Consider the following 13,074-nt stretch of genomic DNA (forward strand, 5'->3'; position numbering starts at 1 on the left):
TTTATATTCTTTAAGATATATTTTACTGTAGCTAAGTAATAAAATGATGTACCTGACTAATGGACTTCCGTCATTAGTGAAGCATTTATATCGTTATTACTAGCATGCGACAAATTACGCGTTTCCCATGATTTATTTGATCACGACATATTTGATTCATTCGCGATAAATATTTATACAACAGTATTTGCGTGATGCTTTCAACAAATTTTCAATAGACAAACGATGTAAAATTTATTGTTTTAAATAAAATCTTAAACAAATTCTATATCGTTTGTAAACTTTGTTGTTATTGTTAATAAACTAAAAATAAGTAAAGTTAGTTAATGTTTTTATATATTGTAAATAATCCATATATCTTAAACGTACTTCGACTTATAGACCACAAATATCGTGAGCTCAAATCTGGCCAACATCCAAAATGTTCTACTAAATTCTCCAATAATAAAAACAGTTATAACAAACCAAATTAATACTAATAATGGCGGTAGGCTCGCCCCTATGACATAGTGTAAAGTTGTAAGGGTAAATAAATAAAAAGCACTATAGTATTCCTAGCGAGAAGTAAATAAACACCTATTATAATCATACATCCCTTTTAAAGTTGAAATTACTCCATGCTGCTGAGAACATCTTAAAATTCTATCACTGACGGAAATTAACAACGAACTTTAAAAAAGGGCGAAAAACCAATAGATTACAGAGGTCGCAGTGTTACAGATTTTTCTGCTTGGCAAAATCCGTTTCCAATAATAATAATTCATTTACCCCATTTCATAACTACATTAAAATTCATTCAGCCATTTTCTTATATATATTTTTTGTGCAACTTAGAATATCTTAGAAAGCTGACTGCCCACCTGATGGAAAGTGGTAACAGTCGCCTATAGACATGAGCAATACTATGGACATAATAGAGTATACTGTTTCACCAATGATACTCCCCACGCGTTGTTATTCCTGAGAAATTAGGTATTATGCCTCTGTGCCTTGATGGCGTATTAAATGATTATGATCACCTAATAAATCAATATTATATCGACACGAATATCAATTCAAAAAATTATGGATTTAGGTCGTATTGATTTTATCTTCACTGGTCAATAAAATATAAAAATAATAAGTAACACACAGTGACACTAATGTTATATATATATATATATACACACATACATAAAGATAATGTTTAACAGTCATATTATTATGTGTATATGTATCGATATATTTCACAAAAAACTTAGCACAGGTTCAATAATGAAATTTTACCACAACGGGTATCTATTCGACTTGATTACGAGATTCAACGCAACCCTTTTTTGTTTCATGCTGAGTACAAATAAAATTATTTCAATGAAATTTATGTTGATTTGTTTCCCTCGATTATTGAAATCTAAAAATATACATCTTAATTTAACCCGTTTTGGTTTTTTAATTACAAAATATATTTGGAAATTACGAGTATTATACCATAAATAGTGTTTCATTACCTAATATTAACAAAAATTTATTAGGTACTAGCTTTTACTTTACTTTTACTTATTACTCGCGGCGTTAATATTGATATTGTTCAACGATTCAAGTTGTTGATAAAAGTAGAAAGAAAATAGTTACAAAAAAAAACCCACCCCCTTTAAGAAGTAGTTTAAAAAAAAAATAATGTAGCCTATAGCCGTCTCCAGGGTCACATCTATCCTTGTATCAAAATTCGTCATAATCGATTTAGCAGTTTAGGCGTAAAAATGTAACAAACAAACAGAAACTCACTTTCGTATTTATAATATTAGTAAAGGTGGTAACTATGTAGCCTAGTAAATAAAGAAAATAATTATATTTATATGTATTAAAATAAGGTTTTATTTTGTTTGTAGTATCACTCACCTACAATAACTCTATAGGTAAGAAGCAATAAGAGCAGCTTAGATTTCAAGAAGCTTTTTTGCGAAGCGGTAACATGAAGCATGCTACCTACTAAACGTAGAAAAATATCTTTTGATTTACTTCTGTTTTGCTACAAATTTATTAAAAAGCGTTATTTCATACTATACATTTAAAGGTTATTATATAAATTAGAGTGGCTTACATTTTACATACCTTTTCTGGGTAGTATCTAAATGGGTACCAACTTGAAACTTGCTACTACACTGGGCGATGGTGGGTTTTACCTGTTTTATGCAACTTAGAATGACACACAAGCTGACAGCCCACCTGATGGAAAGTGGTAACCGCCACCTATAGATATGAGCAGTACCATAAACATAACAGAGTATACTGTTTCGCCCATGATAACCCCCATGCGCTAATTGAATTAAATTACAATTTATGGAAGCTTAGAGGTATATTGCGATTGAAAAAGGACTTAAAATACTTTTCATAAATTCTAGCATTTACCTATATCAATCAGATAATAATAACAATAAGATATAATAATAAGATTTATAATCAACTAACTGCTCATAACTAAATAAATGAACTCCAGTACTTTATAAAATCACATTCCTACAAATATGTGTTTATTAAATAATTTCAGCAACATCGTGTTTTAAATTCGGACATAATGATACATCGAAACACATTACCCTACTTTTATTAACATTCGAATAAATGGGCAGTCAGTTTCAATATATAAGAATCTCAGATTACCAAACAAACATGCTATTGAAAACTCTTATTTTAACTTATTACTTTAATAACTGCGTACCATTTGTAACGACCGTAAACAGCCGGAGGACAAATTATTAATACGAGCCTATATTCATCACCATGGCATTGAGATCGAGTGAATGCTATCCGAAAATAATCTCCATGGGGTTTGATGGAAAAATAGTCAATGGCTTTGGGGTTGAGTCTAGAGGAGGCAGGGTGAAGGGGGGTGAACAACGGCCTCGTTACGCCAGTTCCGCCGGATGTCGCTTGTGATGCATTGTCGTCGCCTCCGAGGGTGGACACCGATATTTTTATTTTCATTCCAAACATTAATAATATTCATCTGAACATATTTTTTATTGTATTATAAATTCGAAAAGAAAATTGTTGCTGGCAGCTTGACCAACCAACCTTTTTTTATATATAAGTTTATTATTATTGTACATTCTTTTTTTATTTAATATACTCGTAACAATTTGTTTTTGCCTTTCTATCCTATATATACTTACATTGTCTATTTAAACAGTTTTCATAGCTGTATTTATTAGAAATCTATCAGCCACAAAAATAATTTACCTTCGTAGAGTAACTCATTTTATTGCTAAACTAGCTTTTTGCCCGCTACTCTGTACGCGTGGATTTCAGAAATAGAAAAACCAACAAAATAGAGCACTTATAGATGGTGTATTAAGATAAAACATACATCAGATTTTATGTTACGCCTTCAGCTACATAACCGTTAAAAGTACATAAAATTTGGTGCAGTAGTTTTTACGTGATGCCGGAACAAACATACAGACAGTTTTGGAATCTGTTAGTGTTATGTAAACCACTTGTTGCGCGTTAATACTTTCTATGCACAGACATTATGTAATTACAATTTTATTATATTAGTAGAATATACTTTCATTTGAGTAATAAAACAGTGTGGCAAATAAAACGAAAATAATGGAAACAATAAAAAATACTTTTCTTATATAACGAACTATTTCGCTCCGCAAAAAAAAAACAATCATGACAAATTCATGTAGGACCAAGACGGAAATTAACAGTATAATGTCAAAAATAAATTTCATAATCTATTCAGCGTGATAGTATTTCATGTAACCATTGAGATGAAACCAAATAACATCAAATAATCAAATAAGCCTTACGTAATATTTTTTGTCTATTTGATATGATATCGATTTGAATCCAATTCTATTGCGTCAAAAGTTACACCGCAGAATTAGTTAAAGTATTTTTTTATAATTTACCCACGAAATGATACAAGCAAATCTCATTTTAAAATCGAAATAGTACAACTAAAGTATGATATATAAAAATTATACTAATATGATTTACTGGTAAAGCCTTGTATCAAACAAGCACAATATGTTACAAGTTCCCACAAAATAATTATAGAACTTACAAAATAATTAACGTTTCGACACCAGAGAGCGCAAGGCAGCTGTCGGATGGATGGGAAAGTAATAATGTGGATGCAACCGAGGTGTCTTTTCGGTCCGAACCCCCCGGGAAATCACGGTAATCCGCCGCGTCGACAGCGTACTGCTAAATCTCTCTTGAACGAGCACAGTGACGTATCTATAATTATATCGATGATGAAAACTACTAGTTTGTATTTTCGTAGAATTAAGTAACGTTTGAACTAGTACCTAAATCCTCACTAATATCTATTGTGAATGTGAAAGTGGGTTTGTATGTTTTCTCTTAGCGCTTTAACAACTCGAGCAATCGTCTGGAAAATTTAGCATACATATGTTATTTAAAATAGAAAAGGATATAAGCTATTTTATCCCAATCAACAAATATATAGTATATCAGTAAGAAGTTACCAATGAAGACTAGTTAAAGTATAATGAGATTAAGTTTGCCAGAAAATCACGTATATACACCTACATGAACCTTCATATAGCTACTTGAAATCATATTTTGAAAACTTGTATTCTCCAATGACTAACTATTGCTCGAATTACATAGCCGATCCACTACTACTTCAGCTTGCAGATTCTATGCGGTATATCCATCATTTTATTCCTTTGTAAGTCACTGCGTGGTAGAATTCGGAAAGTTTCCGATTATCTAATATCGCCAAACAGCAACGTCCTCTCAGTGGACTGTAAATAACTGAAATAAACAACCACAAAAAACATAATTGTTAGTGTATCCATTTCTTTCACAAAAAAATATTAATATAAATATTATATAAAAAATATTTTCTAAAGGAATAAAATCTATGTATGAAACTAATTTTTAAACTTTAATAAAAGCTTACAATTATATTATCAATTCAGTATTCAAAAAATAATTTTCATATTTCAATTAATTTCTTTAAGAATATTTTTTAGTTCTAGTTATTCCACTATATCCTGTTTATTCAACATAAAGACGATTTATATATAAGTAAGCTATATTTCAAATTACATTCACATTAATAAAAATATCGTTATCGATATAAAAATGTCACATGTAAATTACATCCCTACTTAAACCACGGCTGAATCCAGAGATCGCCGTGAATGGGCCCTGATGAATCATGGCCATTCACATGGAACGATGTACAGCGCATTACAGCCCTGATATACCCGCAACTATAAACTGTTCAAAAGAGGGCTTAAACATGTAAGGACTATGATTTAGCTCCTTTTTCTGGGTATTACTGGTTATTATTTTTATAAAAGTAAAACTTATAAATAATTTTTATATTTATGTGACAAAATATTCTTAAATTCAGCAGTATTCGTAGTTTATCTCAATTATATTTTTAGTATCTATTATGTGATCTAGTATTTAATCAATTGATAATTTCTCTAGCTGTTTTTCAGAACTGACATAATTTATGATACGATTTTGATTTTATTAATGAAGCAACCACATTCAGCCAACAACTTTTTGATAAAAACTTTATACACAATATACTCGTGCCTTAACCACGACGACATTAATTATATCGTTTGTTTTTATGATTCGATGTTGCTAATTAAAAAAGAAACATCGCTAATTATATACAGCATCAGCTAAATGTATCTACGCATCACATTACAACTCCATTACGACTTCACTGATGAACAACGAGGGTTCCAAACTAATAACAGTAATAACTGAGATGACAATTAGCATCCAACTAGTGTTGTGCGTAGCATTTGTCACAAAATATGAAATTAAATTAAAATAAACTAGCGACCAACCCCAGTTTCACTTAGGTAGATTTTTTTAATAAAATACAGCCCATCTTACTTCTTGATAATATATTATAGCTTTCTATATAAGGATAATTTTTAAAATCGAGTAACTATTTTTTTATATTAACCATTACAAACAAAGAAATAAATCTGTTTTCTTTGTAATATTAATTACGACTAATAATATAAATGTGAAAGTAAATTTGTTTGAATATTACCCCGTAGTATCATATTGACTCCACAAATTGTCATGAAATTTGGCATGAAATAATACTTAGTATTGAGAAATACATAAGCTACACATACATATTTTCAATGCTGCTGTTGAATTGAAAATGTTTATTTGCATTTAAAGTTATACAACATCACAATTCGACCACGGGCGATGCTCCGGGATACCATTAGTATTAGTATAATTCGATTATAATAACCACTAAAGCCCCTCACTATGTAGAACGACACGACAGACAGACTCATAAGTCTTCATTACTCCCCGTCCAAGTTGCTGGCTCCGCGAAACTTTGATGAGTCGATACTGAACGAGCTTAAAGATGATCCTTAACAATGTCCACCCCAAGCTCCCTCCGTTCATTGTCTAAGCTCCATCATCGCCTTTCCTTTTGTTTTCGTTTTTAATTTTTAAATGGCCAAACTTATTATATAGCCATAAAACAGCATCTAAATTATACAGACTGTGTGAACATAGAATCAGTCACTTCTGAAGGAGATTTATTATAAAAGATTTCAAAAAAGAGAAGATACTCAATTCGCCCTTTTTTCTTTTGTTAATCCATATTTTACGAAACATCTTCACCAACTCTAAACCTATACTACAACTCTTTTTGTATTCCTTACTTTCCTTTTTGATCCCATATAAATTTTATCCTGGTCTCATGACATCTTAGATGCTATGTAAGCATTTCTGACTAAATATTTTTATATAAAAAGTAAAAAGGGAAACTAACCGAATATCTCATAATAACTCACGGTACATATAAAACAAAGTTTACCTACTCTTACAAATTTTAAAACATCTCAAAATTATATAAAAACTAAACATTGAAACTTTTAACAAGAGTGCGACAACAACAAAAAAATCTAATTAAAAAGGGATGGTGACAATGAGATTACGTTACCCATTATAATTAATATTGCATTTCAAACATCTGATCTCTTTATTAAACAGAAAACCTTACTTTATATTTTTGTATAAATAAATTAGTAATTAATTAATCTGTCTGTAATCGAACATTTAATATCTAAAAATATTGGATAGATATTATTGGAATATACCTAGACAAAGCACTATGAAAATTAAAAATTGTACTCATGACTTTCTATTATATCAGAATCCAACTATGAATAAAATAATTTCTTCTAGTGATAAATTATTGTCAGTATTATTATATACTATATATTAGTATTATTGTAACTCAGACGAATCTCTAAGTAGGGGAAAAAGACTGTTTAATATTATTAGTCCTTAAATTAGTCGAAATTCGTACAATGGTTATCAAATTCAAGTCTCTTTATATCTCTAATGTTAATCAATAAAAATCATTAGAAACCCTCCTTAAACCGTACTAAATACATATCAGTATTCGTTACTCGTATCCATCATTAACATATTGGGAGAACGACTGAAAGAGAAAGGCGAATGAATCGGGAATGGCCGCGAGGCGCAACGATATTGCTGTTTGCGCTCGACAAATATTTGATCGGCCGGCCCCCGCCCCGCTACTTACTGGAGTTAAATCAATATTTAAATAATTTCAAACTTTGATTAATTTGCAGATATATTGTTTGCTATGATGTCGGAAATATCGGATTAACGGTATATAAATGCTGCAAATTTTATTTTTATATTATCTATGAAATAACAGTAGACAAATTCTCAGTACTTAATTTTAATTTACTCAATTTTACAGTTGTAAGACAATCCTAACTTATATAATAATATATATTATTGATAACTATTATATTATTTTATTGGATAAATTACTATATCTGTTCTAATTATTCAGGACGGGATAATCTAAATACAAACAATCCCCAGCATAAATATACACTATCCTTTAATATATACGCTAAACAAAGTGCCTACATTGCACCATCTAAACTGCGGCTATTAAACGGGTTTAAAGCATGAATGTTTTATGTGCTGGTCCCGGTGTCACCCGACTCCCCAGGGACGCCTCTCTACAAAACTGTACTAGCACTTAATTAAGGGGAAGCAACGACGAAGGGAAATAGATTTTAATTAATATTGCGTAGTGATTTTCACGGACCCATTGTTTTATTCGCAACGAAGCCCTGAAAAGTAATTGTTTTCGAGTACATAACGACAGAAAAAAGCTTAAGTAACAAACAGTAACTCAAACCAACTCATTTAAGACTTCCGAAGGCGAGAGTAAAAGAACACAAAGAAAAAAAGGAATATTCTTTTAAAGAATTTGAATAAATTCGTACTGAAGAGGGACTGAGCCAGCTCCCGTTACAAAAAGGAAAGCGGCAGCTAATAAAAATAGCCGACTTAAACGCGTAATTTTGAAGCAGTGTCAAATGGATATAACGGCCTGATTTAAATTCAGTTCCGGGTAACAAATATGGCATTAAAGAGGGTCTGTGAATATATTTTAGCGCATAATTATTTCAATACCATTTTATTGCACTCTTTCTCTGGTATTTCATAAAATAGCTTTCACTCTACTTTTACACTGATTCTATTTAAGACTTCTTTAGATGTAAGTAAATGAAACAAATTCAAACCGATTATATTTTTCACATGGCTGTCTATCTATTCATTTGTCCCACCATAGCTATAAGTATTACATACTGCAATCACCTTTGTATAATCAACATTTTATTTGATACACCTAACTACACAGGACAAATTAATTTATTCCTGATGCAACAAAATATTCAATGGTCTTACGTCGACTTTACATTGGGCGGAAACAATAAAGTTTCTGCGAACCCCTCGAATAGAGTGCTAGTCATAGGGTGTACAATTATTACAATAGTATTTAAAATTATATTTTATGTATTAATTTCATAATTAACACGACACAAAATAATTCACAATAAAAATATAATAACTGGACCAAAAATTTATATTGTAATTACGAGTACATTTAATAAATAAAATGAGACAAATTTCAGCTTACAATGCAATCTTTTCCAATCGACGCAGCATTTCACTACTATTACCTCTTAATATTTTTATGAGAGCCAAATTTGTTTGTTACTTCTTTACTCTTTAGTTACAACTGAGGGCTCACCTGTTTGTAAGTGGCCACCATTGCCTATAGACATGAAGAGCACAACCGATATCACAGAATACACTGTAATATTCATATGATGCGTTGTAATTTTTAGAAATGTACTTAGGTACTATGATTTTAGGTCTCTGTATAAATTTATGTTATATATCATCATCATTTCAACCATTAATTGTCCACAACCTAAGCCTTCCCTATAAGAGGAGTTTTGTTATTAATTTCCACGCTTGGCAGGCGGGTTGGCATCCGCAGTTAGGCTTTTAGAGATGTTTTAAGAGGGATCATCTGCCCATCCTTCTGATATTAAGTTCCTTTAAGTCGCTTCTTACAACACCCAAAGGAAAGGAAAGGATGGCCTTCTTTATGCCAGAACCACACAGAAATACAATTATATATACAATTACATATTTCTTTGTCAAAGAAAACAATACACGTAAAGATATTTTTATTCTAGTCAATTAATAATATCCCGATCATGTAAACGAAATCACAGGCACAGCTAGTATACAATATAAGAGTATACACCAGCTATATTGACTACAGAATATACTACTTAATATAAACCCTGGCGAATAATAACTAACGTCCATTCATATAAAAAGTTACTGCCATCAGTAATAAAAATATCTGATGAGCTTTTTTTTATACAACTTAGAATGGCAAACAAGCTGACGGCCCACCAGATGGAAAGTGGTAACCGTCGCCTATAGACATGAGCAGTACATGGACATAACAGAGTATACTGTTTCGCCCATGATACCCCCATGCGTTGCCATTCCTGAGGACTCAGATATTATTCCTCTGTACCCTATAAATTCACGCCATATCCCACCCTTCAAACCGAAACACAGCCATGCAAACACAACTGCTTCACGGTAGAAACACGAATGGGACAGAGGTACACAAGCAATCAACTTTTGTACAAAGTCTCCCTCTGGTAATCTTAATCGTAATCCTCCCTTAATCTTAAACAAACTCTCACATTTTTATTATTATTAGGAGAGAAAATTCACGTAAAATAACAGAACCATGGCTACCATACAAAAAACGAGGCACGAATCAGTAAACGATGTTATTAGCAGGCAATAATATTAGCTGTATGCGATCGCATAATTTAAACGACTTATGTGTCTATTACATTTTTTCAAATAAGTAGGTATGTGCAGTAATTTTTTTTTGTATAAATATATCTGTTTCTTTATTATTTAACTTAAAGACATCGCAAACCCCTGAGACACAGCTATCATCATCATCATTGTCTTACATGATCTTACATATTACTTAAATATATGTATCGTGATTAATAGATCCCTACCTATATTTTATTTAGCGCCAGCTACTGACTGCAAATAATATAGTTTGATTTATTCTTCATTTTACAAGCTCCTTAATTATTTAAAAAAAGATTTTTTTTTCTTTTACATCAGTCGTTATCTGTCCATTGATGAAAATGAAATAAATCATTATTAAATAATAGTTTTAGTTTTGAACATGAAATCATTTTATTAACGTTTGGATGTTTATTTGTTGGTGCTTATCCTACATTAACATATATATAGATATAATCTAAGCATCAAGTTCATAGGCTACGGTAACCACTTACCATTAGGTGGGCCGTATGCTTGTTTGCTACCACAATGGTATAAAAAAAAATCTAAAGTATATTTTATTAATATTTATGCGAATGAAGCTTGGAACTATAAGTCTCGTCATAAACGTGACCAACTCAGCGCCCGACTTGCCTGTAGTTTCTCATTCAGAAGCAGCAATAATACCTCCCCTCGTGTTTAACTTAGACAAACATCACTTATCCCTGCGTAATATCGATCCTTTAATAAGGACTTAAGTAGGTGTCTATCTATATTATAAAATCTCATTTAGTTGGACATATTAACTTGTCTATTGTTGAACTTATTGTCTATTGAACATAATTGTCTAGCGGCTACACACTTCGCTTTACCCTTCCATGGTATCCTAAAATGTTCACAGTCGCACGCATACTAATTGTAGCAGAATAATTTTAACCAATAAATCTATTTTTTTTTTTCGCCATTTTGTGCCGGCGTTGAGAATTATTTTTAGAAATATATTAAGTTTACACCCATCTCTAATCCTATAGATAGGGGGGAAAGAGATTGTTAGTAATGGAGACTGAGAATCCCATTGCTAGCAATATACCTAACCAGGTCGACCTCCTCGCGGTTCTTCCTGGAAACTATCATGGTTAATTCCTAAAGAATTCATCATGATGGGCTAACTGGTCTGTTTTCATTCTCATCTATCACCCTTCACTGGTGCCCCGCCAGCGTATCCCGTTAGCGCAGGCGGGGTTACCATACCATTTTCACCCATTAAAAAAAAATCCTATAGATATTAATTTTGTCATAACTTCATACATATTAAGCAACTAAGAAGTAATTTTGCCTAAAATAAAATTGGTTTTTTGTTACTACAAATTATCTATCAATTTCACGCTCCAATTACATTAAGATCCCATATTCAAAACTAATTAATAATCTAATTTAAAAAATAAACTAATATCTGCCTATTAATTACGACATAGTTATTAAACTAACTGTATTTCGCAGCTTTGTATAAGTGAATTATGATATAAATTAATTCCGTAACGTAAAAATTTATTTAGTAATCCTTCTGTATAACAAATATTAAAATAACATTAAAAGATTTAAACATTCAAACATCTTTACAAACGATACTGGATATCGGGAATTTAATTAATTTAAAATAATATCTTTACAAACCTTATTAATTTTTTTTTCATAAATAATACATTAGTTAGTAGAAACGGTAGGATTGAGTAATCCAAATGTCAAATAACTGTAATCACATTTATAGGAATGTACAAGTAGGTAACCACTTTACTATTCAATATTAGATATATTGATATATAATTTACCATAAGTTACCCCTAAGGCTTTAAACTAAGTACTATCATAATAAAAAGAAAATACCTACTTTACTTTTTCTATGGTTACCTATATTTTTCTTACACCCTCTGAAAGTCGACCGTGGCTATTCGTCACGCGGTCACACTACCATTAATTTCTATAGAATAGTACATTGAATGCTTTTATAGCACTTTCGATAACACCAAAACGACATTAAGGTCTTATTTTTCAGATGCCAGTAAATCAAGCATGATGTAGATATTTATTATACTAACTTTTTATTATAATAAATATTTCATTAAAAATTTGTTCGTTAGAAAACTCTTTTTAAATAATCATATAATGAATTCTTTTTTTGTTAGGTAATGCTGCCTTTGTCAAATTACACTATGAACACTCTTAACTTAACCACTGAACGTAAAATTTATAACAAAATCATTATAATTCTATTTTAAGATTACAGTAAAATAACCGTAACAAGCACAACGAAAAATATTTTACCGTGTTTTTTATTTCCAAGTATATTTAGAACAAAAATATGTACATATACAAAAGTATTTGACACTAGTATGAGTTCAGCATTGCTAAAGGATGAAGCCGATGAAGGTATTATTAATTATAATAAACTTACTACTCGAATCAGAAATAATAAAGAAGCGGCTGTTAATAAAATCATAAAAAAGACAACTGTTATATTTCTATTATTTTGACAGTTTATATCCACAATATTTATTGTATATAAAGGTACCAGCCTGGCTTCGCACGAGTAGATACATTTTTCGAAAATAATATACAGCCTATGTTACTCGCTGACAATGCAGTATTTTATTTGTGAAAACATTTTTAAAGTAGGTTGAATATTTTTTTAGTTTATTCATTACAAACAAACAAACCTTTAAATCTTACTTCCTTAATTCCCTTCCCTATATAATTTATTTCTATATTACTAGCAAACCAGACCCGCTTCACACGAGTATATAAAATTTTTAAAAAATAATCTATAGCCTGTACTATTCAAGGATAATGTAGCATTATAACAGAGAAAGAAGTTTTGAA

Source organism: Galleria mellonella, unplaced genomic scaffold (assembly GCF_026898425.1).
Source record: "Galleria mellonella isolate WM207_F2 unplaced genomic scaffold, CSIRO_AGI_GalMel_v1 utg64, whole genome shotgun sequence".
Classification (NCBI taxonomy): domain Eukaryota; kingdom Metazoa; phylum Arthropoda; class Insecta; order Lepidoptera; family Pyralidae; genus Galleria; species Galleria mellonella.